General features: G+C 49.9%; 42 non-coding genes and 22 pseudogenes across 42 annotated transcripts; all 64 read left to right on the top strand.

Moving 5' to 3' along the window:
• The first annotated feature begins 91 nt into the window (after positions 1–91).
• Positions 92–210, top strand: LOC149757873 (5S ribosomal RNA). The gene has a single exon (XR_016405521.1). It is a non-coding gene; the product is annotated as a 5S ribosomal RNA (ribosomal RNA).
• Positions 211–456: 246 nt separating this feature from the next.
• On the top strand, positions 457–575 carry LOC149757872 (5S ribosomal RNA; annotated as a pseudogene).
• A 246-nt stretch (positions 576–821) lies between these two features.
• Positions 822–940, top strand: LOC149757871 (5S ribosomal RNA). Its single transcript, XR_016405510.1, has one exon. It is a non-coding gene; the product is annotated as a 5S ribosomal RNA (ribosomal RNA).
• A 246-nt stretch (positions 941–1,186) lies between these two features.
• On the top strand, positions 1,187–1,305 carry LOC149757870 (5S ribosomal RNA; annotated as a pseudogene).
• A 246-nt stretch (positions 1,306–1,551) lies between these two features.
• LOC149757869 (5S ribosomal RNA) lies at positions 1,552–1,670 on the top strand (annotated as a pseudogene).
• A 246-nt stretch (positions 1,671–1,916) lies between these two features.
• On the top strand, positions 1,917–2,035 carry LOC149757868 (5S ribosomal RNA). The gene has a single exon (XR_016405502.1). It is a non-coding gene; the product is annotated as a 5S ribosomal RNA (ribosomal RNA).
• Positions 2,036–2,282: 247 nt separating this feature from the next.
• On the top strand, positions 2,283–2,401 carry LOC149757867 (5S ribosomal RNA). Its single transcript, XR_016405491.1, has one exon. It is a non-coding gene; the product is annotated as a 5S ribosomal RNA (ribosomal RNA).
• Positions 2,402–2,647: 246 nt separating this feature from the next.
• LOC149757866 (5S ribosomal RNA) lies at positions 2,648–2,766 on the top strand (annotated as a pseudogene).
• A 246-nt stretch (positions 2,767–3,012) lies between these two features.
• Positions 3,013–3,131, top strand: LOC149757865 (5S ribosomal RNA). Its single transcript, XR_016405480.1, has one exon. It is a non-coding gene; the product is annotated as a 5S ribosomal RNA (ribosomal RNA).
• A 247-nt stretch (positions 3,132–3,378) lies between these two features.
• On the top strand, positions 3,379–3,497 carry LOC149757864 (5S ribosomal RNA). The gene has a single exon (XR_016405469.1). It is a non-coding gene; the product is annotated as a 5S ribosomal RNA (ribosomal RNA).
• A 246-nt stretch (positions 3,498–3,743) lies between these two features.
• LOC149757863 (5S ribosomal RNA) lies at positions 3,744–3,862 on the top strand (annotated as a pseudogene).
• A 246-nt stretch (positions 3,863–4,108) lies between these two features.
• Positions 4,109–4,227, top strand: LOC149757862 (5S ribosomal RNA). Its single transcript, XR_016405458.1, has one exon. It is a non-coding gene; the product is annotated as a 5S ribosomal RNA (ribosomal RNA).
• A 247-nt stretch (positions 4,228–4,474) lies between these two features.
• LOC149757861 (5S ribosomal RNA) lies at positions 4,475–4,593 on the top strand. Its single transcript, XR_016405447.1, has one exon. It is a non-coding gene; the product is annotated as a 5S ribosomal RNA (ribosomal RNA).
• Positions 4,594–4,839: 246 nt separating this feature from the next.
• On the top strand, positions 4,840–4,958 carry LOC149757860 (5S ribosomal RNA). Its single transcript, XR_016405436.1, has one exon. It is a non-coding gene; the product is annotated as a 5S ribosomal RNA (ribosomal RNA).
• Positions 4,959–5,204: 246 nt separating this feature from the next.
• Positions 5,205–5,323, top strand: LOC149757859 (5S ribosomal RNA; annotated as a pseudogene).
• A 246-nt stretch (positions 5,324–5,569) lies between these two features.
• LOC149757858 (5S ribosomal RNA) lies at positions 5,570–5,688 on the top strand. Its single transcript, XR_016405424.1, has one exon. It is a non-coding gene; the product is annotated as a 5S ribosomal RNA (ribosomal RNA).
• A 246-nt stretch (positions 5,689–5,934) lies between these two features.
• On the top strand, positions 5,935–6,053 carry LOC149757857 (5S ribosomal RNA; annotated as a pseudogene).
• Positions 6,054–6,299: 246 nt separating this feature from the next.
• Positions 6,300–6,418, top strand: LOC149757856 (5S ribosomal RNA). Its single transcript, XR_016411866.1, has one exon. It is a non-coding gene; the product is annotated as a 5S ribosomal RNA (ribosomal RNA).
• Positions 6,419–6,664: 246 nt separating this feature from the next.
• On the top strand, positions 6,665–6,783 carry LOC149757855 (5S ribosomal RNA). Its single transcript, XR_016405413.1, has one exon. It is a non-coding gene; the product is annotated as a 5S ribosomal RNA (ribosomal RNA).
• Positions 6,784–7,030: 247 nt separating this feature from the next.
• On the top strand, positions 7,031–7,149 carry LOC149757854 (5S ribosomal RNA). Its single transcript, XR_016405402.1, has one exon. It is a non-coding gene; the product is annotated as a 5S ribosomal RNA (ribosomal RNA).
• Positions 7,150–7,395: 246 nt separating this feature from the next.
• On the top strand, positions 7,396–7,514 carry LOC149757853 (5S ribosomal RNA). The gene has a single exon (XR_016405391.1). It is a non-coding gene; the product is annotated as a 5S ribosomal RNA (ribosomal RNA).
• A 246-nt stretch (positions 7,515–7,760) lies between these two features.
• On the top strand, positions 7,761–7,879 carry LOC149757852 (5S ribosomal RNA; annotated as a pseudogene).
• A 246-nt stretch (positions 7,880–8,125) lies between these two features.
• Positions 8,126–8,244, top strand: LOC149757851 (5S ribosomal RNA). The gene has a single exon (XR_016411865.1). It is a non-coding gene; the product is annotated as a 5S ribosomal RNA (ribosomal RNA).
• Positions 8,245–8,490: 246 nt separating this feature from the next.
• LOC149757850 (5S ribosomal RNA) lies at positions 8,491–8,610 on the top strand. The gene has a single exon (XR_016404816.1). It is a non-coding gene; the product is annotated as a 5S ribosomal RNA (ribosomal RNA).
• A 247-nt stretch (positions 8,611–8,857) lies between these two features.
• LOC149757849 (5S ribosomal RNA) lies at positions 8,858–8,976 on the top strand. Its single transcript, XR_016405381.1, has one exon. It is a non-coding gene; the product is annotated as a 5S ribosomal RNA (ribosomal RNA).
• A 246-nt stretch (positions 8,977–9,222) lies between these two features.
• Positions 9,223–9,341, top strand: LOC149757848 (5S ribosomal RNA). The gene has a single exon (XR_016405370.1). It is a non-coding gene; the product is annotated as a 5S ribosomal RNA (ribosomal RNA).
• A 246-nt stretch (positions 9,342–9,587) lies between these two features.
• Positions 9,588–9,706, top strand: LOC149757847 (5S ribosomal RNA; annotated as a pseudogene).
• A 246-nt stretch (positions 9,707–9,952) lies between these two features.
• Positions 9,953–10,071, top strand: LOC149757846 (5S ribosomal RNA). The gene has a single exon (XR_016411864.1). It is a non-coding gene; the product is annotated as a 5S ribosomal RNA (ribosomal RNA).
• A 246-nt stretch (positions 10,072–10,317) lies between these two features.
• Positions 10,318–10,437, top strand: LOC149757845 (5S ribosomal RNA). Its single transcript, XR_016407900.1, has one exon. It is a non-coding gene; the product is annotated as a 5S ribosomal RNA (ribosomal RNA).
• Positions 10,438–10,684: 247 nt separating this feature from the next.
• LOC149757844 (5S ribosomal RNA) lies at positions 10,685–10,803 on the top strand. The gene has a single exon (XR_016405360.1). It is a non-coding gene; the product is annotated as a 5S ribosomal RNA (ribosomal RNA).
• A 246-nt stretch (positions 10,804–11,049) lies between these two features.
• On the top strand, positions 11,050–11,168 carry LOC149757843 (5S ribosomal RNA). Its single transcript, XR_016405351.1, has one exon. It is a non-coding gene; the product is annotated as a 5S ribosomal RNA (ribosomal RNA).
• A 246-nt stretch (positions 11,169–11,414) lies between these two features.
• Positions 11,415–11,533, top strand: LOC149757842 (5S ribosomal RNA; annotated as a pseudogene).
• Positions 11,534–11,779: 246 nt separating this feature from the next.
• On the top strand, positions 11,780–11,898 carry LOC149757841 (5S ribosomal RNA). The gene has a single exon (XR_016411863.1). It is a non-coding gene; the product is annotated as a 5S ribosomal RNA (ribosomal RNA).
• Positions 11,899–12,144: 246 nt separating this feature from the next.
• Positions 12,145–12,264, top strand: LOC149757840 (5S ribosomal RNA). The gene has a single exon (XR_016404815.1). It is a non-coding gene; the product is annotated as a 5S ribosomal RNA (ribosomal RNA).
• A 247-nt stretch (positions 12,265–12,511) lies between these two features.
• On the top strand, positions 12,512–12,630 carry LOC149757839 (5S ribosomal RNA). The gene has a single exon (XR_016405340.1). It is a non-coding gene; the product is annotated as a 5S ribosomal RNA (ribosomal RNA).
• A 246-nt stretch (positions 12,631–12,876) lies between these two features.
• Positions 12,877–12,995, top strand: LOC149757838 (5S ribosomal RNA). Its single transcript, XR_016402772.1, has one exon. It is a non-coding gene; the product is annotated as a 5S ribosomal RNA (ribosomal RNA).
• A 246-nt stretch (positions 12,996–13,241) lies between these two features.
• On the top strand, positions 13,242–13,360 carry LOC149757837 (5S ribosomal RNA; annotated as a pseudogene).
• A 246-nt stretch (positions 13,361–13,606) lies between these two features.
• Positions 13,607–13,725, top strand: LOC149757836 (5S ribosomal RNA). Its single transcript, XR_016405333.1, has one exon. It is a non-coding gene; the product is annotated as a 5S ribosomal RNA (ribosomal RNA).
• Positions 13,726–13,971: 246 nt separating this feature from the next.
• Positions 13,972–14,090, top strand: LOC149757835 (5S ribosomal RNA). The gene has a single exon (XR_016405322.1). It is a non-coding gene; the product is annotated as a 5S ribosomal RNA (ribosomal RNA).
• Positions 14,091–14,336: 246 nt separating this feature from the next.
• On the top strand, positions 14,337–14,455 carry LOC149757834 (5S ribosomal RNA; annotated as a pseudogene).
• A 246-nt stretch (positions 14,456–14,701) lies between these two features.
• LOC149757833 (5S ribosomal RNA) lies at positions 14,702–14,820 on the top strand. The gene has a single exon (XR_016405313.1). It is a non-coding gene; the product is annotated as a 5S ribosomal RNA (ribosomal RNA).
• A 246-nt stretch (positions 14,821–15,066) lies between these two features.
• LOC149757832 (5S ribosomal RNA) lies at positions 15,067–15,185 on the top strand (annotated as a pseudogene).
• A 246-nt stretch (positions 15,186–15,431) lies between these two features.
• LOC149757831 (5S ribosomal RNA) lies at positions 15,432–15,550 on the top strand. Its single transcript, XR_016401128.1, has one exon. It is a non-coding gene; the product is annotated as a 5S ribosomal RNA (ribosomal RNA).
• A 246-nt stretch (positions 15,551–15,796) lies between these two features.
• On the top strand, positions 15,797–15,915 carry LOC149757830 (5S ribosomal RNA; annotated as a pseudogene).
• Positions 15,916–16,161: 246 nt separating this feature from the next.
• Positions 16,162–16,280, top strand: LOC149757829 (5S ribosomal RNA). Its single transcript, XR_016408824.1, has one exon. It is a non-coding gene; the product is annotated as a 5S ribosomal RNA (ribosomal RNA).
• Positions 16,281–16,526: 246 nt separating this feature from the next.
• LOC149757828 (5S ribosomal RNA) lies at positions 16,527–16,645 on the top strand (annotated as a pseudogene).
• A 246-nt stretch (positions 16,646–16,891) lies between these two features.
• On the top strand, positions 16,892–17,010 carry LOC149757827 (5S ribosomal RNA). Its single transcript, XR_016405302.1, has one exon. It is a non-coding gene; the product is annotated as a 5S ribosomal RNA (ribosomal RNA).
• A 246-nt stretch (positions 17,011–17,256) lies between these two features.
• LOC149757826 (5S ribosomal RNA) lies at positions 17,257–17,375 on the top strand (annotated as a pseudogene).
• A 246-nt stretch (positions 17,376–17,621) lies between these two features.
• On the top strand, positions 17,622–17,740 carry LOC149757825 (5S ribosomal RNA). Its single transcript, XR_016411862.1, has one exon. It is a non-coding gene; the product is annotated as a 5S ribosomal RNA (ribosomal RNA).
• A 246-nt stretch (positions 17,741–17,986) lies between these two features.
• On the top strand, positions 17,987–18,105 carry LOC149757824 (5S ribosomal RNA). Its single transcript, XR_016400448.1, has one exon. It is a non-coding gene; the product is annotated as a 5S ribosomal RNA (ribosomal RNA).
• A 246-nt stretch (positions 18,106–18,351) lies between these two features.
• Positions 18,352–18,470, top strand: LOC149757823 (5S ribosomal RNA). Its single transcript, XR_016404197.1, has one exon. It is a non-coding gene; the product is annotated as a 5S ribosomal RNA (ribosomal RNA).
• Positions 18,471–18,716: 246 nt separating this feature from the next.
• LOC149757822 (5S ribosomal RNA) lies at positions 18,717–18,835 on the top strand (annotated as a pseudogene).
• A 246-nt stretch (positions 18,836–19,081) lies between these two features.
• LOC149757821 (5S ribosomal RNA) lies at positions 19,082–19,200 on the top strand. The gene has a single exon (XR_016403225.1). It is a non-coding gene; the product is annotated as a 5S ribosomal RNA (ribosomal RNA).
• A 246-nt stretch (positions 19,201–19,446) lies between these two features.
• On the top strand, positions 19,447–19,565 carry LOC149757820 (5S ribosomal RNA; annotated as a pseudogene).
• Positions 19,566–19,811: 246 nt separating this feature from the next.
• On the top strand, positions 19,812–19,930 carry LOC149757819 (5S ribosomal RNA). The gene has a single exon (XR_016405291.1). It is a non-coding gene; the product is annotated as a 5S ribosomal RNA (ribosomal RNA).
• Positions 19,931–20,176: 246 nt separating this feature from the next.
• Positions 20,177–20,295, top strand: LOC149757818 (5S ribosomal RNA). Its single transcript, XR_016412916.1, has one exon. It is a non-coding gene; the product is annotated as a 5S ribosomal RNA (ribosomal RNA).
• Positions 20,296–20,541: 246 nt separating this feature from the next.
• On the top strand, positions 20,542–20,660 carry LOC149757817 (5S ribosomal RNA; annotated as a pseudogene).
• A 246-nt stretch (positions 20,661–20,906) lies between these two features.
• On the top strand, positions 20,907–21,025 carry LOC149757816 (5S ribosomal RNA). The gene has a single exon (XR_016405283.1). It is a non-coding gene; the product is annotated as a 5S ribosomal RNA (ribosomal RNA).
• A 246-nt stretch (positions 21,026–21,271) lies between these two features.
• LOC149757815 (5S ribosomal RNA) lies at positions 21,272–21,390 on the top strand (annotated as a pseudogene).
• Positions 21,391–21,636: 246 nt separating this feature from the next.
• On the top strand, positions 21,637–21,755 carry LOC149757814 (5S ribosomal RNA). The gene has a single exon (XR_016405272.1). It is a non-coding gene; the product is annotated as a 5S ribosomal RNA (ribosomal RNA).
• Positions 21,756–22,001: 246 nt separating this feature from the next.
• Positions 22,002–22,120, top strand: LOC149757813 (5S ribosomal RNA). Its single transcript, XR_016412915.1, has one exon. It is a non-coding gene; the product is annotated as a 5S ribosomal RNA (ribosomal RNA).
• A 246-nt stretch (positions 22,121–22,366) lies between these two features.
• LOC149757812 (5S ribosomal RNA) lies at positions 22,367–22,485 on the top strand (annotated as a pseudogene).
• Positions 22,486–22,731: 246 nt separating this feature from the next.
• LOC149757811 (5S ribosomal RNA) lies at positions 22,732–22,850 on the top strand. Its single transcript, XR_016405261.1, has one exon. It is a non-coding gene; the product is annotated as a 5S ribosomal RNA (ribosomal RNA).
• A 246-nt stretch (positions 22,851–23,096) lies between these two features.
• On the top strand, positions 23,097–23,215 carry LOC149757810 (5S ribosomal RNA; annotated as a pseudogene).
• The last annotated feature ends 230 nt before the right edge of the window (positions 23,216–23,445 follow it).

Raw genomic sequence — 23,445 nt, 5'->3', positions numbered from 1 at the left:
CCTACGCCAGAACAGCCCCGGCGGCGCGAATGTCTCGGGCCGTCGAGGTCTGCTGCTTTGTCATAAAAGGGAGTTTCGATGGGCATGTCATGGGTGCGATCATACCAGCACTAATGCACCGGATCCCATCAGAACTCCGCAGTTAAGCGTGCTTGGGCGAGAGTAGTACTAGGATGGGTGACCCCCTGGGAAGTCCTCGTGTTGCACCCCTTTTATTTTTTGCCCGCTTTTTTATTTTTTGATAATATTTAATTTTAATTTTTCGGCTTTTGGCTTTTCCTCTTCGGATAATTTTTTTCCCCCGAAAATAAACTGAGTCCGGAGACTCGCGGTGCCATGCCGCATAGCGGAACAGCGCGTTGAATCCTACGCCAGAACGGCCCCGGCAGCGCGAATGTCTCGGGCCGTCGCGGTCTGCTGCTTTGTCATAAAAGGGAGTTTCGAAGGGCATGTCATGGGTGCGATCATACCAGCACTAATGCACCGGATCCCATCATAACTCCGCAGTTAGGCGTGCTTGGGCGAGAGAAGTACTAGGATGGGTGACCCCCTGGGAAGTCCTCGTGTTGCACCCTTTTTATTTTTTGCCCGCTTTTTTATTTTTTGATAATATTTATTTTTAATTTTTTGGCTTTTGGCTTTTCCTCTTCGGATAATTTTTTCCCCCCGAAAATAAACTGAGTCCGGAGACTGGCGGTGCCATGCCGCATAGCGGAACAGCGCGTTGAATCCTACGCCAGAACGGCCCCGGCAGCGCGAATGTCTCGGGCCGTCGAGGTCTGCTGCTTTGTCATAAAAGGGAGTTTCGAAGGGCATGTCATGGGTGCGATCATACCAGCACTAATGCACCGGATCCCATCAGAACTCCGCAGTTAAGCGTGCTTGGGCGAGAGTAGTACTAGGATGGGTGACCCCCTGGGAAGTCCTCGTGTTGCACCCCTTTTATTTTTTGCCCGCTTTTTTATTTTTTGATAACATTTATTTTTTATTTTTCGGCTTTTGGCTTTTCCTCTTCGGATAATTTTTTTCCCCCGAAAATAAACTGAGTCCGGAGACTGGCGGTGCCATGCCGCATAGCGGGACAGCGCGTTGAATCCTACGCCAGAACGGCCCCGGCAGCGCGAATGTCTCGGGCCGTCGCGGTCTGCTGCTTTGTCATAAAAGGGAGTTTCGAAGGGCATGTCATGGGTGCGATCATACCAGCACTAATGCACCGGATCCCATCATAACTCCGCAGTTAGGCGTGCTTGGGCGAGAGAAGTACTAGGATGGGTGACCCCCTGGGAAGTCCTCGTGTTGCACCCTTTTTATTTTTTGCCCGCTTTTTTATTTTTTGATAATATTTATTTTTAATTTTTTGGCTTTTGGCTTTTCCTCTTCGGATAATTTTTTTCCCCCGAAAATAAACTGAGTCCGGAGACTCGCGGTGCCATGCCGCATAGCGGAACAGCGCGTTGAATCCTACGCCAGAACGGCCCCGGCAGCGCGAATGTCTCGGGCCGTCGCGGTCTGCTGCTTTGTCATAAAAGGGAGTTTCGAAGGGCATGTCATGGGTGCGATCATACCAGCACTAATGCACCGGATCCCATCATAACTCCGCAGTTAGGCGTGCTTGGGCGAGAGAAGTACTAGGATGGGTGACCCCCTGGGAAGTCCTCGTGTTGCACCCTTTTTATTTTTTGCCCGCTTTTTTATTTTTTGATAATATTTATTTTTAATTTTTTGGCTTTTGGCTTTTCCTCTTCGGATAATTTTTTCCCCCCGAAAATAAACTGAGTCCGGAGACTGGCGGTGCCATGCCGCATAGCGGAACAGCGCGTTGAATCCTACGCCAGAACGGCCCCGGCAGCGCGAATGTCTCGGGCCGTCGAGGTCTGCTGCTTTGTCATAAAAGGGAGTTTCGAAGGGCATGTCATGGGTGCGATCATACCAGCACTAATGCACCGGATCCCATCAGAACTCCGCAGTTAAGCGTGCTTGGGCGAGAGTAGTACTAGGATGGGTGACCCCCTGGGAAGTCCTCGTGTTGCACCCCTTTTATTTTTTGCCCGCTTTTTTATTTTTTGATAACATTTATTTTTTATTTTTCGGCTTTTGGCTTTTCCTCTTCGGATAATTTTTTTCCCCCGAAAATAAACTGAGTCCGGAGACTGGCGGTGCCATGCCGCATAGCGGGAATAGCGCGTTGAATCCTACGCCAGAACAGCCCCGGCGGCGCGAATGTCTCGGGCCGTCGAGGTCTGCTGCTTTGTCATAAAAGGGAGTTTCGATGGGCATGTCATGGGTGCGATCATACCAGCACTAATGCACCGGATCCCATCAGAACTCCGCAGTTAAGCGTGCTTGGGCGAGAGTAGTACTAGGATGGGTGACCCCCTGGGAAGTCCTCGTGTTGCACCCCTTTTATTTTTTGCCCGCTTTTTTATTTTTTGATAATATTTAATTTTAATTTTTCGGCTTTTGGCTTTTCCTCTTCGGATAATTTTTTTCCCCCGAAAATAAACTGAGTCCGGAGACTCGCGGTGCCATGCCGCATAGCGGAACAGCGCGTTGAATCCTACGCCAGAACGGCCCCGGCAGCGCGAATGTCTCGGGCCGTCGCGGTCTGCTGCTTTGTCATAAAAGGGAGTTTCGAAGGGCATGTCATGGGTGCGATCATACCAGCACTAATGCACCGGATCCCATCATAACTCCGCAGTTAGGCGTGCTTGGGCGAGAGAAGTACTAGGATGGGTGACCCCCTGGGAAGTCCTCGTGTTGCACCCTTTTTATTTTTTGCCCGCTTTTTTATTTTTTGATAATATTTATTTTTAATTTTTTGGCTTTTGGCTTTTCCTCTTCGGATAATTTTTTCCCCCCGAAAATAAACTGAGTCCGGAGACTGGCGGTGCCATGCCGCATAGCGGAACAGCGCGTTGAATCCTACGCCAGAACGGCCCCGGCAGCGCGAATGTCTCGGGCCGTCGAGGTCTGCTGCTTTGTCATAAAAGGGAGTTTCGAAGGGCATGTCATGGGTGCGATCATACCAGCACTAATGCACCGGATCCCATCAGAACTCCGCAGTTAAGCGTGCTTGGGCGAGAGTAGTACTAGGATGGGTGACCCCCTGGGAAGTCCTCGTGTTGCACCCCTTTTATTTTTTGCCCGCTTTTTTATTTTTTGATAACATTTATTTTTTATTTTTCGGCTTTTGGCTTTTCCTCTTCGGATAATTTTTTTCCCCCGAAAATAAACTGAGTCCGGAGACTGGCGGTGCCATGCCGCATAGCGGGAATAGCGCGTTGAATCCTACGCCAGAACGGCCCCGGCGGCGCGAATGTCTCGGGCCGTCGAGGTCTGCTGCTTTGTCATAAAAGGGAGTTTCGATGGGCATGTCATGGGTGCGATCATACCAGCACTAATGCACCGGATCCCATCAGAACTCCGCAGTTAAGCGTGCTTGGGCGAGAGTAGTACTAGGATGGGTGACCCCCTGGGAAGTCCTCGTGTTGCACCCCTTTTATTTTTTGCCCGCTTTTTTATTTTTTGATAATATTTAATTTTAATTTTTCGGCTTTTGGCTTTTCCTCTTCGGATAATTTTTTTCCCCCGAAAATAAACTGAGTCCGGAGACTCGCGGTGCCATGCCGCATAGCGGAACAGCGCGTTGAATCCTACGCCAGAACGGCCCCGGCAGCGCGAATGTCTCGGGCCGTCGCGGTCTGCTGCTTTGTCATAAAAGGGAGTTTCGAAGGGCATGTCATGGGTGCGATCATACCAGCACTAATGCACCGGATCCCATCATAACTCCGCAGTTAGGCGTGCTTGGGCGAGAGAAGTACTAGGATGGGTGACCCCCTGGGAAGTCCTCGTGTTGCACCCTTTTTATTTTTTGCCCGCTTTTTTATTTTTTGATAATATTTATTTTTAATTTTTTGGCTTTTGGCTTTTCCTCTTCGGATAATTTTTTCCCCCCGAAAATAAACTGAGTCCGGAGACTGGCGGTGCCATGCCGCATAGCGGAACAGCGCGTTGAATCCTACGCCAGAACGACCCCGGCAGCGCGAATGTCTCGGGCCGTCGAGGTCTGCTGCTTTGTCATAAAAGGGAGTTTCGAAGGGCATGTCATGGGTGCGATCATACCAGCACTAATGCACCGGATCCCATCAGAACTCCGCAGTTAAGCGTGCTTGGGCGAGAGTAGTACTAGGATGGGTGACCCCCTGGGAAGTCCTCGTGTTGCACCCCTTTTATTTTTTGCCCGCTTTTTTATTTTTTGATAACATTTATTTTTTATTTTTCGGCTTTTGGCTTTTCCTCTTCGGATAATTTTTTTCCCCCGAAAATAAACTGAGTCCGGAGACTGGCGGTGCCATGCCGCATAGCGGGAATAGCGCGTTGAATCCTACGCCAGAACGGCCCCGGCGGCGCGAATGTCTCGGGCCGTCGAGGTCTGCTGCTTTGTCATAAAAGGGAGTTTCGATGGGCATGTCATGGGTGCGATCATACCAGCACTAATGCACCGGATCCCATCAGAACTCCGCAGTTAAGCGTGCTTGGGCGAGAGTAGTACTAGGATGGGTGACCCCCTGGGAAGTCCTCGTGTTGCACCCCTTTTATTTTTTGCCCGCTTTTTTATTTTTTGATAATATTTAATTTTAATTTTTCGGCTTTTGGCTTTTCCTCTTCGGATAATTTTTTTTCCCCGAAAATAAACTGAGTCCGGAGACTCGCGGTGCCATGCCGCATAGCGGAACAGCGCGTTGAATCCTACGCCAGAACGGCCCCGGCAGCGCGAATGTCTCGGGCCGTCGCGGTCTGCTGCTTTGTCATAAAAGGGAGTTTCGAAGGGCATGTCATGGGTGCGATCATACCAGCACTAATGCACCGGATCCCATCAGAACTCCGCAGTTAAGCGTGCTTGGGCGAGAGTAGTACTAGGATGGGTGACCCCCTGGGAAGTCCTCGTGTTGCACCCCTTTTATTTTTTGCCCGCTTTTTTATTTTTTGATAATATTTATTTTTAATTTTTCGGCTTTTGGCTTTTCCTCTTCGGATAATTTTTTTCCCCCGAAAATAAACTGAGTCCGGAGACTCGCGGTGCCATGCCGCATAGCGGAACAGCGCGTTGAATCCTACGCCAGAACGGCCCCGGCAGCGCGAATGTCTCGGGCCGTCGCGGTCTGCTGCTTTGTCATAAAAGGGAGTTTCGAAGGGCATGTCATGGGTGCGATCATACCAGCACTAATGCACCGGATCCCATCATAACTCCGCAGTTAGGCGTGCTTGGGCGAGAGAAGTACTAGGATGGGTGACCCCCTAGGAAGTCCTCGTGTTGCACCCTTTTTATTTTTTGCCCGCTTTTTTATTTTTTGATAATATTTATTTTTAATTTTTTGGCTTTTGGCTTTTCCTCTTCGGATAATTTTTTCCCCCCGAAAATAAACTGAGTCCGGAGACTGGCGGTGCCATGCCGCATAGCGGAACAGCGCGTTGAATCCTACGCCAGAACGGCCCCGGCAGCGCGAATGTCTCGGGCCGTCGAGGTCTGCTGCTTTGTCATAAAAGGGAGTTTCGAAGGGCATGTCATGGGTGCGATCATACCAGCACTAATGCACCGGATCCCATCAGAACTCCGCAGTTAAGCGTGCTTGGGCGAGAGTAGTACTAGGATGGGTGACCCCCTGGGAAGTCCTCGTGTTGCACCCCTTTTATTTTTTGCCCGCTTTTTTATTTTTTGATAACATTTATTTTTTATTTTTCGGCTTTTGGCTTTTCCTCTTCGGATAATTTTTTTCCCCCGAAAATAAACTGAGTCCGGAGACTCGCGGTGCCATGCCGCATAGCGGAACAGCGCGTTGAATCCTACGCCAGAACGGCCCCGGCAGCGCGAATGTCTCGGGCCGTCGCGGTCTGCTGCTTTGTCATAAAAGGGAGTTTCGAAGGGCATGTCATGGGTGCGATCATACCAGCACTAATGCACCGGATCCCATCATAACTCCGCAGTTAGGCGTGCTTGGGCGAGAGAAGTACTAGGATGGGTGACCCCCTGGGAAGTCCTCGTGTTGCACCCTTTTTATTTTTTGCCCGCTTTTTTATTTTTTGATAATATTTATTTTTAATTTTTTGGCTTTTGGCTTTTCCTCTTCGGATAATTTTTTCCCCCCGAAAATAAACTGAGTCCGGAGACTGGCGGTGCCATGCCGCATAGCGGAACAGCGCGTTGAATCCTACGCCAGAACGGCCCCGGCAGCGCGAATGTCTCGGGCCGTCGAGGTCTGCTGCTTTGTCATAAAAGGGAGTTTCGAAGGGCATGTCATGGGTGCGATCATACCAGCACTAATGCACCGGATCCCATCAGAACTCCGCAGTTAAGCGTGCTTGGGCGAGAGTAGTACTAGGATGGGTGACCCCCTGGGAAGTCCTCGTGTTGCACCCTTTTTATTTTTTGCCCGCTTTTTTATTTTTTGATAATATTTATTTTTAATTTTTTGGCTTTTGGCTTTTCCTCTTCGGATAATTTTTTCCCCCCGAAAATAAACTGAGTCCGGAGATTGGCGGTGCCATGCCGCATAGCGGAACAGCGCGTTGAATCCTTCGCCAGAACGGCCCCGGCAGCGCGAATGTCTCGGGCCGTCGAGGTCTGCTGCTTTGTCATAAAAGGGAGTTTCGAAGGGCATGTCATGGGTGCGATCATACCAGCACTAATGCACCGGATCCCATCAGAACTCCGCAGTTAAGCGTGCTTGGGCGAGAGTAGTACTAGGATGGGTGACCCCCTGGGAAGTCCTCGTGTTGCACCCCTTTTATTTTTTGCCCGCTTTTTTATTTTTTGATAACATTTATTTTTTATTTTTCGGCTTTTGGCTTTTCCTCTTCGGATAATTTTTTTCCCCCGAAAATAAACTGAGTCCGGAGACTGGCGGTGCCATGCCGCATAGCGGGAATAGCGCGTTGAATCCTACGCCAGAACGGCCCCGGCGGCGCGAATGTCTCGGGCCGTCGAGGTCTGCTGCTTTGTCATAAAAGGGAGTTTCGATGGGCATGTCATGGGTGCGATCATACCAGCACTAATGCACCGGATCCCATCAGAACTCCGCAGTTAAGCGTGCTTGGGCGAGAGTAGTACTAGGATGGGTGACCCCCTGGGAAGTCCTCGTGTTGCACCCCTTTTATTTTTTGCCCGCTTTTTTATTTTTTGATAATATTTAATTTTAATTTTTCGGCTTTTGGCTTTTCCTCTTCGGATAATTTTTTTCCCCCGAAAATAAACTGAGTCCGGAGACTCGCGGTGCCATGCCGCATAGCGGAACAGCGCGTTGAATCCTACGCCAGAACGGCCCCGGCAGCGCGAATGTCTCGGGCCGTCGCGGTCTGCTGCTTTGTCATAAAAGGGAGTTTCGAAGGGCATGTCATGGGTGCGATCATACCAGCACTAATGCACCGGATCCCATCAGAACTCCGCAGTTAAGCGTGCTTGGGCGAGAGTAGTACTAGGATGGGTGACCCCCTGGGAAGTCCTCGTGTTGCACCCCTTTTATTTTTTGCCCGCTTTTTTATTTTTTGATAATATTTATTTTTAATTTTTCGGCTTTTGGCTTTTCCTCTTCGGATAATTTTTTTCCCCCGAAAATAAACTGAGTCCGGAGACTCGCGGTGCCATGCCGCATAGCGGAACAGCGCGTTGAATCCTACGCCACAACGGCCCCGGCAGCGCGAATGTCTCGGGCCGTCGCGGTCTGCTGCTTTGTCATAAAAGGGAGTTTCGAAGGGCATGTCATGGGTGCGATCATACCAGCACTAATGCACCGGATCCCATCATAACTCCGCAGTTAGGCGTGCTTGGGCGAGAGAAGTACTAGGATGGGTGACCCCCTGGGAAGTCCTCGTGTTGCACCCTTTTTATTTTTTGCCCGCTTTTTTATTTTTTGATAATATTTATTTTTAATTTTTTGGCTTTTGGCTTTTCCTCTTCGGATAATTTTTTCCCCCCGAAAATAAACTGAGTCCGGAGACTGGCGGTGCCATGCCGCATAGCGGAACAGCGCGTTGAATCCTACGCCAGAACGGCCCCGGCAGCGCGAATGTCTCGGGCCGTCGAGGTCTGCTGCTTTGTCATAAAAGGGAGTTTCGAAGGGCATGTCATGGGTGCGATCATACCAGCACTAATGCACCGGATCCCATCAGAACTCCGCAGTTAAGCGTGCTTGGGCGAGAGTAGTACTAGGATGGGTGACCCCCTGGGAAGTCCTCGTGTTGCACCCTTTTTATTTTTTGCCCGCTTTTTTATTTTTTGATAATATTTATTTTTAATTTTTTGGCTTTTGGCTTTTCCTCTTCGGATAATTTTTTCCCCCCGAAAATAAACTGAGTCCGGAGACTGGCGGTGCCATGCCGCATAGCGGAACAGCGCGTTGAATCCTACGCCAGAACGGCCCCGGCAGCGCGAATGTCTCGGGCCGTCGAGGTCTGCTGCTTTGTCATAAAAGGGAGTTTCGAAGGGCATGTCATGGGTGCGATCATACCAGCACTAATGCACCGGATCCCATCAGAACTCCGCAGTTAAGCGTGCTTGGGCGAGAGTAGTACTAGGATGGGTGACCCCCCTGGGAAGTCCTCGTGTTGCACCCCTTTTATTTTTTGCCCGCTTTTTTATTTTTTGATAACATTTATTTTTTATTTTTCGGCTTTTGGCTTTTCCTCTTCGGATAATTTTTTTCCCCCGAAAATAAACTGAGTCCGGAGACTGGCGGCGCCATGCCGCATAGCGGGAATAGCGCGTTGAATCCTACGCCAGAACGGCCCCGGCGGCGCGAATGTCTCGGGCCGTCGAAGTCTGCTGCTTTGTCATAAAAGGGAGTTTCGATGGGCATGTCATGGGTGCGATCATACCAGCACTAATGCACCGGATCCCATCAGAACTCCGCAGTTAAGCGTGCTTGGGCGAGAGTAGTACTAGGATGGGTGACCCCCTGGGAAGTCCTCGTGTTGCACCCCTTTTATTTTTTGCCCGCTTTTTTATTTTTTGATAATATTTAATTTTAATTTTTCGGCTTTTGGCTTTTCCTCTTCGGATAATTTTTTTCCCCCGAAAATAAACTGAGTCCGGAGACTCGCGGTGCCATGCCGCATAGCGGAACAGCGCGTTGAATCCTACGCCAGAACGGCCCCGGCAGCGCGAATGTCTCGGGCCGTCGCGGTCTGCTGCTTTGTCATAAAAGGGAGTTTCGAAGGGCATGTCATGGGTGCGATCATACCAGCACTAATGCACCGGATCCCATCAGAACTCCGCAGTTAAGCGTGCTTGGGCGAGAGTAGTACTAGGATGGGTGACCCCCTGGGAAGTCCTCGTGTTGCACCCCTTTTATTTTTTGCCCGCTTTTTTATTTTTTGATAATATTTATTTTTAATTTTTCGGCTTTTGGCTTTTCCTCTTCGGATAATTTTTTTCCCCCGAAAATAAACTGAGTCCGGAGACTCGCGGTGCCATGCCGCATAGCGGAACAGCGCGTTGAATCCTACGCCACAACGGCCCCGGCAGCGCGAATGTCTCGGGCCGTCGCGGTCTGCTGCTTTGTCATAAAAGGGAGTTTCGAAGGGCATGTCATGGGTGCGATCATACCAGCACTAATGCACCGGATCCCATCATAACTCCGCAGTTAGGCGTGCTTGGGCGAGAGAAGTACTAGGATGGGTGACCCCCTGGGAAGTCCTCGTGTTGCACCCTTTTTATTTTTTGCCCGCTTTTTTATTTTTTGATAATATTTATTTTTAATTTTTTGGCTTTTGGCTTTTCCTCTTCGGATAATTTTTTCCCCCCGAAAATAAACTGAGTCCGGAGACTGGCGGTGCCATGCCGCATAGCGGAACAGCGCGTTGAATCCTACGCCAGAACGGCCCCGGCAGCGCGAATGTCTCGGGCCGTCGAGGTCTGCTGCTTTGTCATAAAAGGGAGTTTCGAAGGGCATGTCATGGGTGCGATCATACCAGCACTAATGCACCGGATCCCATCAGAACTCCGCAGTTAAGCGTGCTTGGGCGAGAGTAGTACTAGGATGGGTGACCCCCTGGGAAGTCCTCGTGTTGCACCCTTTTTATTTTTTGCCCGCTTTTTTATTTTTTGATAATATTTATTTTTAATTTTTTGGCTTTTGGCTTTTCCTCTTCGGATAATTTTTTCCCCCCGAAAATAAACTGAGTCCGGAGACTGGCGGTGCCATGCCGCATAGCGGAACAGCGCGTTGAATCCTACGCCAGAACGGCCCCGGCAGCGCGAATGTCTCGGGCCGTCGAGGTCTGCTGCTTTGTCATAAAAGGGAGTTTCGAAGGGCATGTCATGGGTGCGATCATACCAGCACTAATGCACCGGATCCCATCAGAACTCCGCAGTTAAGCGTGCTTGAGCGAGAGTAGTACTAGGATGGGTGACCCCCCTGGGAAGTCCTCGTGTTGCACCCCTTTTATTTTTTGCCCGCTTTTTTATTTTTTGATAACATTTATTTTTTATTTTTCGGCTTTTGGCTTTTCCTCTTCGGATAATTTTTTTCCCCCGAAAATAAACTGAGTCCGGAGACTGGCGGCGCCATGCCGCATAGCGGGAATAGCGCGTTGAATCCTACGCCAGAACGGCCCCGGCGGCGCGAATGTCTCGGGCCGTCGAGGTCTGCTGCTTTGTCATAAAAGGGAGTTTCGATGGGCATGTCATGGGTGCGATCATACCAGCACTAATGCACCGGATCCCATCAGAACTCCGCAGTTAAGCGTGCTTGGGCGAGAGTAGTACTAGGATGGGTGACCCCCTGGGAAGTCCTCGTGTTGCACCCCTTTTATTTTTTGCCCGCTTTTTTATTTTTTGATAATATTTAATTTTAATTTTTCGGCTTTTGGCTTTTCCTCTTCGGATAATTTTTTTCCCCCGAAAATAAACTGAGTCCGGAGACTCGCGGTGCCATGCCGCATAGCGGAACAGCGCGTTGAATCCTACGCCAGAACGGCCCCGGCAGCGCGAATGTCTCGGGCCGTCGCGGTCTGCTGCTTTGTCATAAAAGGGAGTTTCGAAGGGCATGTCATGGGTGCGATCATACCAGCACTAATGCACCGGATCCCATCAGAACTCCGCAGTTAAGCGTGCTTGGGCGAGAGTAGTACTAGGATGGGTGACCCCCTGGGAAGTCCTCGTGTTGCACCCCTTTTATTTTTTGCCCGCTTTTTTATTTTTTGATAATATTTATTTTTAATTTTTCGGCTTTTGGCTTTTCCTCTTCGGATAATTTTTTTCCCCCGAAAATAAACTGAGTCCGGAGACTCGCGGTGCCATGCCGCATAGCGGAACAGCGCGTTGAATCCTACGCCACAACGGCCCCGGCAGCGCGAATGTCTCGGGCCGTCGCGGTCTGCTGCTTTGTCATAAAAGGGAGTTTCGAAGGGCATGTCATGGGTGCGATCATACCAGCACTAATGCACCGGATCCCATCATAACTCCGCAGTTAGGCGTGCTTGGGCGAGAGAAGTACTAGGATGGGTGACCCCCTGGGAAGTCCTCGTGTTGCACCCTTTTTATTTTTTGCCCGCTTTTTTATTTTTTGATAATATTTATTTTTAATTTTTTGGCTTTTGGCTTTTCCTCTTCGGATAATTTTTTCCCCCCGAAAATAAACTGAGTCCGGAGACTGGCGGTGCCATGCCGCATAGCGGAACAGCGCGTTGAATCCTACGCCAGAACGGCCCCGGCAGCGCGAATGTCTCGGGCCGTCGAGGTCTGCTGCTTTGTCATAAAAGGGAGTTTCGAAGGGCATGTCATGGGTGCGATCATACCAGCACTAATGCACCGGATCCCATCAGAACTCCGCAGTTAAGCGTGCTTGGGCGAGAGTAGTACTAGGATGGGTGACCCCCTGGGAAGTCCTCGTGTTGCACCCTTTTTATTTTTTGCCCGCTTTTTTATTTTTTGATAATATTTATTTTTAATTTTTTGGCTTTTGGCTTTTCCTCTTCGGATAATTTTTTCCCCCCGAAAATAAACTGAGTCCGGAGACTGGCGGTGCCATGCCGCATAGCGGAACAGCGCGTTGAATCCTACGCCAGAACGGCCCCGGCAGCGCGAATGTCTCGGGCCGTCGAGGTCTGCTGCTTTGTCATAAAAGGGAGTTTCGAAGGGCATGTCATGGGTGCGATCATACCAGCACTAATGCACCGGATCCCATCAGAACTCCGCAGTTAAGCGTGCTTGGGCGAGAGTAGTACTAGGATGGGTGACCCCCCTGGGAAGTCCTCGTGTTGCACCCCTTTTATTTTTTGCCCGCTTTTTTATTTTTTGATAACATTTATTTTTTATTTTTCGGCTTTTGGCTTTTCCTCTTCGGATAATTTTTTTCCCCCGAAAATAAACTGAGTCCGGAGACTGGCGGCGCCATGCCGCATAGCGGGAATAGCGCGTTGAATCCTACGCCAGAACGGCCCCGGCGGCGCGAATGTCTCGGGCCGTCGAGGTCTGCTGCTTTGTCATAAAAGGGAGTTTCGATGGGCATGTCATGGGTGCGATCATACCAGCACTAATGCACCGGATCCCATCAGAACTCCGCAGTTAAGCGTGCTTGGGCGAGAGTAGTACTAGGATGGGTGACCCCCTGGGAAGTCCTCGTGTTGCACCCCTTTTATTTTTTGCCCGCTTTTTTATTTTTTGATAATATTTAATTTTAATTTTTCGGCTTTTGGCTTTTCCTCTTCGGATAATTTTTTTCCCCCGAAAATAAACTGAGTCCGGAGACTCGCGGTGCCATGCCGCATAGCGGAACAGCGCGTTGAATCCTACGCCAGAACGGCCCCGGCAGCGCGAATGTCTCGGGCCGTCGCGGTCTGCTGCTTTGTCATAAAAGGGAGTTTCGAAGGGCATGTCATGGGTGCGATCATACCAACACTAATGCACCGGATCCCATCAGAACTCCGCAGTTAAGCGTGCTTGGGCGAGAGTAGTACTAGGATGGGTGACCCCCTGGGAAGTCCTCGTGTTGCACCCCTTTTATTTTTTGCCCGCTTTTTTATTTTTTGATAATATTTATTTTTAATTTTTCGGCTTTTGGCTTTTCCTCTTCGGATAATTTTTTTCCCCCGAAAATAAACTGAGTCCGGAGACTCGCGGTGCCATGCCGCATAGCGGAACAGCGCGTTGAATCCTACGCCAGAACGGCCCCGGCAGCGCGAATGTCTCGGGCCGTCGCGGTCTGCTGCTTTGTCATAAAAGGGAGTTTCGAAGGGCATGTCATGGGTGCGATCATACCAGCACTAATGCACCGGATCCCATCATAACTCCGCAGTTAGGCGTGCTTGGGCGAGAGAAGTACTAGGATGGGTGACCCCCTGGGAAGTCCTCGTGTTGCACCCTTTTTATTTTTTGCCCGCTTTTTTATTTTTTGATAATATTTATTTTTAATTTTTTGGCTTTTGGCTTTTCCTCTTCGGATAATTTTTTCCCCCCGAAAATAAACTGAGTCCGGAGACTGGCGGTGCCATGCCGCATAGCGGAACAGCGCGTTGAATCCTGCGCCAGAACGGCCCCGGCAGCGCGAATGTCTCGGGCCGTCGAGGTCTGCTGCTTTGTCATAAAAGGGAGTTTCGAAGGGCATGTCATGGGTGCGATCATACCAGCACTAATGCACCGGATCCCATCAGAACTCCGCAGTTAAGCGTGCTTGGGCGAGAGTAGTACTAGGATGGGTGACCCCCTGGGAAGTCCTCGTGTTGCACCCCTTTTATTTTTTGCCCGCTTTTTTATTTTTTGATAACATTTATTTTTTATTTTTCGGCTTTTGGCTTTTCCTCTTCGGATAATTTTTTTCCCCCGAAAATAAACTGAGTCCGGAGACTCGCGGTGCCATGCCGCATAGCGGAACAGCGCGTTGAATCCTACGCCAGAACGGCCCCGGCAGCGCGAATGTCTCGGGCCGTCGCGGTCTGCTGCTTTGTCATAAAAGGGAGTTTCGAAGGGCATGTCATGGGTGCGATCATACCAGCACTAATGCACCGGATCCCATCAGAACTCCGCAGTTAAGCGTGCTTGGGCGAGAGTAGTACTAGGATGGGTGACCCCCTGGGAAGTCCTCGTGTTGCACCCCTTTTATTTTTTGCCCGCTTTTTTATTTTTTGATAATATTTATTTTTAATTTTTCGGCTTTTGGCTTTTCCTCTTCGGATAATTTTTTTCCCCCGAAAATAAACTGAGTCCGGAGACTCGCGGTGCCATGCCGCATAGCGGAACAGCGCGTTGAATCCTACGCCAGAACGGCCCCGGCAGCGCGAATGTCTCGGGCCGTCGCGGTCTGCTGCTTTGTCATAAAAGGGAGTTTCGAAGGGCATGTCATGGGTGCGATCATACCAGCACTAATGCACCGGATCCCATCATAACTCCGCAGTTAGGCGTGCTTGGGCGAGAGAAGTACTAGGATGGGTGACCCCCTGGGAAGTCCTCGTGTTGCACCCTTTTTATTTTTTGCCCGCTTTTTTATTTTTTGATAATATTTATTTTTAATTTTTTGGCTTTTGGCTTTTCCTCTTCGGATAATTTTTTTCCCCCGAAAATAAGCTGAGTCCGGAGACTCGCGGTGCCATGCCGCATAGCGGAACAGCGCGTTGAATCCTACGCCAGAACGGCCCCGGCAGCGCGAATGTCTCGGGCCGTCGCGGTCTGCTGCTTTGTCATAAAAGGGAGTTTCGAAGGGCATGTCATGGGTGCGATCATACCAGCACTAATGCACCGGATCCCATCAGAACTCCGCAGTTAAGCGTGCTTGGGCGAGAGTAGTACTAGGATGGGTGACCCCCTGGGAAGTCCTCGTGTTGCACCCCTTTTATTTTTTGCCCGCTTTTTTATTTTTTGATAATATTTATTTTTAATTTTTCGGCTTTTGGCTTTTCCTCTTCGGATAATTTTTTTCCCCCGAAAATAAACTGAGTCCGGAGACTCGCGGTGCCATGCCGCATAGCGGAACAGCGCGTTGAATCCTACGCCAGAACGGCCCCGGCAGCGCGAATGTCTCGGGCCGTCGCGGTCTGCTGCTTTGTCATAAAAGGGAGTTTCGAAGGGCATGTCATGGGTGCGATCATACCAGCACTAATGCACCGGATCCCATCATAACTCCGCAGTTAGGCGTGCTTGGGCGAGAGAAGTACTAGGATGGGTGACCCCCTGGGAAGTCCTCGTGTTGCACCCTTTTTATTTTTTGCCCGCTTTTTTATTTTTTGATAATATTTATTTTTAATTTTTTGGCTTTTGGCTTTTCCTCTTCGGATAATTTTTTCCCCCCGAAAATAAACTGAGTCCGGAGACTGGCGGGGCCATGCCGCATAGCGGAACAGCGCGTTGAATCCTACGCCAGAACGGCCCCGGCAGCGCGAATGTCTCGGGCCGTCAAGGTCTGCTGCTTTGTCATAAAAGGGAGTTTCGAAGGGCATGTCATGGGTGCGATCATACCAGCACTAATGCACCGGATCCCATCAGAACTCCGCAGTTAAGCGTGCTTGGACGAGAGTAGTACTAGGATGGGTGACCCCCTGGGAAGTCCTCGTGTTGCACCCCTTTTATTTTTTGCCCGCTTTTTTATTTTTTGATAACATTTATTTTTTATTTTTCGGCTTTTGGCTTTTCCTCTTCGGATAATTTTTTTCCCCCGAAAATAAACTGAGTCCGGAGACTCGCGGTGCCATGCCGCATAGCGGAACAGCGCGTTGAATCCTACGCCAGAACGGCCCCGGCAGCGCGAATGTCTCGGGCCGTCGCGGTCTGCTGCTTTGTCATAAAAGGGAGTTTCGAAGGGCATGTCATGGGTGCGATCATACCAGCACTAATGCACCGGATCCCATCATAACTCCGCAGTTAGGCGTGCTTGGGCGAGAGAAGTACTAGGATGGGTGACCCCCTGGGAAGTCCTCGTGTTGCACCCTTTTTATTTTTTGCCCGCTTTTTTATTTTTTGATAATATTTATTTTTAATTTTTTGGCTTTTGGCTTTTCCTCTTCGGATAATTTTTTTCCCCCGAAAATAAGCTGAGTCCGGAGACTCGCGGTGCCATGCCGCATAGCGGAACAGCGCGTTGAATCCTACGCCAGAACGGCCCCGGCAGCGCGAATGTCTCGGGCCGTCGCGGTCTGCTGCTTTGTCATAAAAGGGAGTTTCGAAGGGCATGTCATGGGTGCGATCATACCAGCACTAATGCACCGGATCCCATCATAACTCCGCAGTTAGGCGTGCTTGGGCGAGAGTAGTACTAGGATGGGTGACCCCCTGGGAAGTCCTCGTGTTGCACCCCTTTTATTTTTTGCCCGCTTTTTTATTTTTTGATAATATTTATTTTTAATTTTTCGGCTTTTGGCTTTTCCTCTTCGGATAATTTTTTTCCCCCGAAAATAAACTGAGTCCGGAGACTCGCGGTGCCATGCCGCATAGCGGAACAGCGCGTTGAATCCTACGCCAGAACGGCCCCGGCAGCGCGAATGTCTCGGGCCGTCGCGGTCTGCTGCTTTGTCATAAAAGGGAGTTTCGAAGGGCATGTCATGGGTGCGATCATACCAGCACTAATGCACCGGATCCCATCATAACTCCGCAGTTAGGCGTGCTTGGGCGAGAGAAGTACTAGGATGGGTGACCCCCTGGGAAGTCCTCGTGTTGCACCCTTTTTATTTTTTGCCCGCTTTTTTATTTTTTGATAATATTTATTTTTAATTTTTTGGCTTTTGGCTTTTCCTCTTCGGATAATTTTTTCCCCCCGAAAATAAACTGAGTCCGGAGACTGGCGGTGCCATGCCGCATAGCGGAACAGCGCGTTGAATCCTACGCCAGAACGGCCCCGGCAGCGCGAATGTCTCGGGCCGTCGAGGTCTGCTGCTTTGTCATAAAAGGGAGTTTCGAAGGGCATGTCATGGGTGCGATCATACCAGCACTAATGCACCGGATCCCATCAGAACTCCGCAGTTAAGCGTGCTTGGGCGAGAGTAGTACTAGGATGGGTGACCCCCTGGGAAGTCCTCGTGTTGCACCCCTTTTATTTTTTGCCCGCTTTTTTATTTTTTGATAGCATTTATTTTTTATTTTTCGGCTTTTGGCTTTTCCTCTTCGGATAATTTTTTTCCCCCGAAAATAAACTGAGTCCGGAGACTCGCGGTGCCATGCCGCATAGCGGAACAGCGCGTTGAATCCTACGCCAGAACGGCCCCGGCAGCGCGAATGTCTCGGGCCGTCGCGGTCTGCTGCTTTGTCATAAAAGGGAGTTTCGAAGGGCATGTCATGGGTGCGATCATACCAGCACTAATGCACCGGATCCCATCATAACTCCGCAGTTAGGCGTGCTTGGGCGAGAGAAGTACTAGGATGGGTGACCCCCTAGGAAGTCCTCGTGTTGCACCCTTTTTATTTTTTGCCCGCTTTTTTATTTTTTGATAATATTTATTTTTAATTTTTTGGCTTTTGGCTTTTCCTCTTCGGATAATTTTTTCCCCCCGAAAATAAACTGAGTCCGGAGACTGGCGGTGCCATGCCGCATAGCGGAACAGCGCGTTGAATCCTACGCCAGAACGGCCCCGGCAGCGCGAATGTCTCGGGCCGTCGAGGTCTGCTGCTTTGTCATAAAAGGGAGTTTCGAAGGGCATGTCATGGGTGCGATCATACCAGCACTAATGCACCGGATCCCATCAGAACTCCGCAGTTAAGCGTGCTTGGGCGAGAGTAGTACTAGGATGGGTGACCCCCTGGGAAGTCCTCGTGTTGCACCCTTTTTATTTTTTGCCCGCTTTTTTATTTTTTGATAATATTTATTTTTAATTTTTTGGCTTTTGGCTTTTCCTCTTCGGATAATTTTTTCCCCCCGAAAATAAACTGAGTCCGGAGACTGGCGGTGCCATGCCGCATAGCGGAACAGCGCGTTGAATCCTACGCCAGAACGGCCCCGGCAGCGCGAATGTCTCGGGCCGTCGAGGTCTGCTGCTTTGTCATAAAAGGGAGTTTCGAAGGGCATGTCATGGGTGCGATCATACCAGCACTAATGCACCGGATCCCATCAGAACTCCGCAGTTAAGCGTGCTTGGGCGAGAATAGTACTAGGATGGGTGACCCCCTGGGAAGTCCTCGTGTTGCACCCCTTTTATTTTTTGCCCGCTTTTTTATTTTTTGATAACATTTATTTTTTATTTTTCGGCTTTTGGCTTTTCCTCTTCGGATAATTTTTTTCCCCCGAAAATAAACTGAGTCCGGAGACTGGCGGTGCCATGCCGCATAGCGGAACAGCGCGTTGAATCCTACGCCAGAACGGCCCCGGCAGCGCGAATGTCTCGGGCCGTCGAGGTCTGCTGCTTTGTCATAAAAGGGAGTTTCGAAGGGCATGTCATGGGTGCGATCATACCAGCACTAATGCACCGGATCCCATCAGAACTCCGCAGTTAAGCGTGCTTGGGCGAGAGTAGTACTAGGATGGGTGACCCCCTGGGAAGTCCCCGTGTAGCACCCCTTTTATTTTTTGCCCGCTTTTTTATTTTTTGATAACATTTATTTTTTATTTTTCGGCTTTTGGCTTTTCCTCTTCGGATAATTTTTTTCCCCCGAAAATAAACTGAGTCCGGAGACTCGCGGTGCCATGCCGCATAGCGGAACAGCGCGTTGAATCCTACGCCAGAACGGCCCCGGCAGCGCGAATGTCTCGGGCCGTCGCGGTCTGCTGCTTTGTCATAAAAGGGAGTTTCGAAGGGCATGTCATGGGTGCGATCATACCAGCACTAATGCACCGGATCCCATCATAACTCCGCAGTTAGGCGTGCTTGGGCGAGAGAAGTACTAGGATGGGTGACCCCCTGGGAAGTCCTCGTGTTGCACCCTTTTTATTTTTTGCCCGCTTTTTTATTTTTTGATAATATTTATTTTTAATTTTTTGGCTTTTGGCTTTTCCTCTTCGGATAATTTTTTCCCCCCGAAAATAAACTGAGTCCGGAGACTGGCGGTGCCATGCCGCATAGCGGAACAGCGCGTTGAATCCTACGCCAGAACGGCCACGGCAGCGCGAATGTCTCGGGCCGTCGAGGTCTGCTGCTTTGTCATAAAAGGGAGTTTCGAAGGGCATGTCATGGGTGCGATCATACCAGCACTAATGCACCGGATCCCATCAGAACTCCACAGTTAAGCGTGCTTGGGCGAGAGTAGTACTAGGATGGGTGACCCCCTGGGAAGTCCTCGTGTTGCACCCCTTTTATTTTTTGCCCGCTTTTTTATTTTTTGATAACATTTATTTTTTATTTTTCGGCTTTTGGCTTTTCCTCTTCGGATAATTTTTTTCCTCCGAAAATAAACTGAGTCCGGAGACTCGCGGTGCCATGCCGCATAGCGGAACAGCGCGTTGAATCCTACGCCAGAACGGCCCCGGCAGCGCGAATGTCTCGGGCCGTCGCGGTCTGCTGCTTTGTCATAAAAGGGAGTTTCGAAGGGCATGTCATGGGTGCGATCATACCAGCACTAATGCACCGGATCCCATCATAACTCCGCAGTTAGGCGTGCTTGGGCGAGAGAAGTACTAGGATGGGTGACCCCCTAGGAAGTCCTCGTGTTGCACCCTTTTTATTTTTTGCCCGCTTTTTTATTTTTTGATAATATTTATTTTTAATTTTTTGGCTTTTGGCTTTTCCTCTTCGGATAATTTTTTCCCCCCGAAAATAAACTGAGTCCGGAGACTGGCGGTGCCATGCCGCATAGCGGAACAGCGCGTTGAATCCTACGCCAGAACGGCCCCGGCAGCGCGAATGTCTCGGGCCGTCGAGGTCTGCTGCTTTGTCATAAAAGGGAGTTTCGAAGGGCATGTCATGGGTGCGATCATACCAGCACTAATGCACCGGATCCCATCAGAACTCCGCAGTTAAGCGTGCTTGGGCGAGAGTAGTACTAGGATGGGTGACCCCCTGGGAAGTCCTCGTGTTGCACCCCTTTTATTTTTTGCCCGCTTTTTTATTTTTTGATAATATTTAATTTTAATTTTTCGGCTTTTGGCTTTTCCTCTTCGGATAATTTTTTTCCCCCGAAAATAAACTGAGTCCGGAGACTAGCGGTGCCATGCCGCATAGCGGAACAGCGCGTTGAATCCTACGCCAGAACGGCCCCGGCAGCGCGAATGTCTCGGGCCGTCGCGGTCTGCTGCTTTGTCATAAAAGGGAGTTTCGAAGGGCATGTCATGGGTGCGATCATACCAGCACTAATGCACCGGATCCCATCAGATCTCCGCAGTTAAGCGTGCTTGGGCGAGAGTAGTACTAGGATGGGTGACCCCCTGGGAAGTCCTCGTGTTGCACCCCTTTTATTTTTTGCCCGCTTTTTTATTTTTTGATAATATTTATTTTTAATTTTTCGGCTTTTGGCTTTTCCTCTTCGGATAATTTTTTTCCCCCGAAAATAAACTGAGTCCGGAGACTCGCGGTGCCATGCCGCATAGCGGAATAGCGCGTTGAATCCTACGCCAGAACGGCCCCGGCAGCGCGAATGTCTCGGGCCGTCGCGGTCTGCTGCTTTGTCATAAAAGGGAGTTTCGAAGGGCATGTCATGGGTGCGATCATACCAGCACTAATGCACCGGATCCCATCATAACTCCGCAGTTAGGCGTGCTTGGGCGAGAGAAGTACTAGGATGGGTGACCCCCTGGGAAGTCCTCGTGTTGCACCCTTTTTATTTTTTGCCCGCTTTTTTATTTTTTGATAATATTTATTTTTAATTTTTTGGCTTTTGGCTTTTCCTCTTCGGATAATTTTTTCCCCCCGAAAATAAACTGAGTCCGGAGACTGGCGGTGCCATGCCGCATAGCGGAACAGCGCGTTGAATCCTACGCCAGAACGGCCCCGGCAGCGCGAATGTCTCGGGCCGTCGAGGTCTGCTGCTTTGTCATAAAAGGGAGTTTCGAAGGGCATGTCATGGGTGCGATCATACCAGCACTAATGCACCGGATCCCATCAGAACTCCGCAGTTAAGCGTGCTTGGGCGAGAGTAGTACTAGGATGGGTGACCCCCTGGGAAGTCCTCGTGTTGCACCCCTTTTATTTTTTGCCCGCTTTTTTATTTTTTGATAACATTTATTTTTTATTTTTCGGCTTTTGGCTTTTCCTCTTCGGATAATTTTTTTCCTCCGAAAATAAACTGAGTCCGGAGACTCGCGGTGCCATGCCGCATAGCGGAACAGCGCGTTGAATCCTACGCCAGAACGGCCCCGGCAGCGCGAATGTCTCGGGCCGTCGCGGTCTGCTGCTTTGTCATAAAAGGGAGTTTCGAAGGGCATGTCATGGGTGCGATCATACCAGCACTAATGCACCGGATCCCATCATAACTCCGCAGTTAGGCGTGCTTGGGCGAGAGAAGTACTAGGATGGGTGACCCCCTAGGAAGTCCTCGTGTTGCACCCTTTTTATTTTTTGCCCGCTTTTTTATTTTTTGATAATATTTATTTTTAATTTTTTGGCTTTTGGCTTTTCCTCTTCGGATAATTTTTTCCCCCCGAAAATAAACTGAGTCCGGAGACTGGCGGTGCCATGCCGCATAGCGGAACAGCGCGTTGAATCCTACGCCAGAACGGCCCCGGCAGCGCGAATGTCTCGGGCCGTCGAGGTCTGCTGCTTTGTCATAAAAGGGAGTTTCGAAGGGCATGTCATGGGTGCGATCATACCAGCACTAATGCACCGGATCCCATCAGAACTCCGCAGTTAAGCGTGCTTGGGCGAGAGTAGTACTAGGATGGGTGACCCCCTGGGAAGTCCTCGTGTTGCACCCCTTTTATTTTTTGCCCGCTTTTTTATTTTTTGATAATATTTAATTTTAATTTTTCGGCTTTTGGCTTTTCCTCTTCGGATAATTTTTTTCCCCCGAAAATAAACTGAGTCCGGAGACTAGCGGTGCCATGCCGCATAGCGGAACAGCGCGTTGAATCCTACGCCAGAACGGCCCCGGCAGCGCGAATGTCTCGGGCCGTCGCGGTCTGCTGCTTTGTCATAAAAGGGAGTTTCGAAGGGCATGTCATGGGTGCGATCATACCAGCACTAATGCACCGGATCCCATCAGATCTCCGCAGTTAAGCGTGCTTGGGCGAGAGTAGTACTAGGATGGGTGACCCCCTGGGAAGTCCTCGTGTTGCACCCCTTTTATTTTTTGCCCGCTTTTTTATTTTTTGATAATATTTATTTTTAATTTTTCGGCTTTTGGCTTTTCCTCTTCGGATAATTTTTTTCCCCCGAAAATAAACTGAGTCCGGAGACTCGCGGTGCCATGCCGCATAGCGGAATAGCGCGTTGAATCCTACGCCAGAACGGCCCCGGCAGCGCGAATGTCTCGGGCCGTCGCGGTCTGCTGCTTTGTCATAAAAGGGAGTTTCGAAGGGCATGTCATGGGTGCGATCATACCAGCACTAATGCACCGGATCCCATCATAACTCCGCAGTTAGGCGTGCTTGGGCGAGAGAAGTACTAGGATGGGTGACCCCCTGGGAAGTCCTCGTGTTGCACCCTTTTTATTTTTTGCCCGCTTTTTTATTTTTTGATAATATTTATTTTTAATTTTTTGGCTTTTGGCTTTTCCTCTTCGGATAATTTTTTCCCCCCGAAAATAAACTGAGTCCGGAGACTGGCGGTGCCATGCCGCATAGCGGAACAGCGCGTTGAATCCTACGCCAGAACGGCCCCGGCAGCGCGAATGTCTCGGGCCGTCGAGGTCTGCTGCTTTGTCATAAAAGGGAGTTTCGAAGGGCATGTCATGGGTGCGATCATACCAGCACTAATGCACCGGATCCCATCAGAACTCCGCAGTTAAGCGTGCTTGGGCGAGAGTAGTACTAGGATGGGTGACCCCCTGGGAAGTCCTCGTGTTGCACCCCTTTTATTTTTTGCCCGCTTTTTTATTTTTTGATAACATTTATTTTTTATTTTTCGGCTTTTGGCTTTTCCTCTTCGGATAATTTTTTTCCTCCGAAAATAAACTGAGTCCGGAGACTCGCGGTGCCATGCCGCATAGCGGAACAGCGCGTTGAATCCTACGCCAGAACGGCCCCGGCAGCGCGAATGTCTCGGGCCGTCGCGGTCTGCTGCTTTGTCATAAAAGGGAGTTTCGAAGGGCATGTCATGGGTGCGATCATACCAGCACTAATGCACCGGATCCCATCATAACTCCGCAGTTAGGCGTGCTTGGGCGAGAGAAGTACTAGGATGGGTGACCCCCTAGGAAGTCCTCGTGTTGCACCCTTTTTATTTTTTGCCCGCTTTTTTATTTTTTGATAATATTTATTTTTAATTTTTTGGCTTTTGGCTTTTCCTCTTCGGATAATTTTTTCCCCCCGAAAATAAACTGAGTCCGGAGACTGGCGGTGCCATGCCGCATAGCGGAACAGCGCGTTGAATCCTACGCCAGAACGGCCCCGGCAGCGCGAATGTCTCGGGCCGTCGAGGTCTGCTGCTTTGTCATAAAAGGGAGTT

Source organism: Phoenix dactylifera, chromosome 4 (assembly GCF_051530095.1).
Source record: "Phoenix dactylifera cultivar Ajwa chromosome 4, Ajwa_hap1_PhDact_Kaust_v1.1, whole genome shotgun sequence".
Taxonomy (NCBI): domain Eukaryota; kingdom Viridiplantae; phylum Streptophyta; class Magnoliopsida; order Arecales; family Arecaceae; genus Phoenix; species Phoenix dactylifera.
The sequence above is the reverse complement of the archived record's forward strand: the minus strand, read 5'-3'. Positions and strand labels throughout refer to the sequence as shown.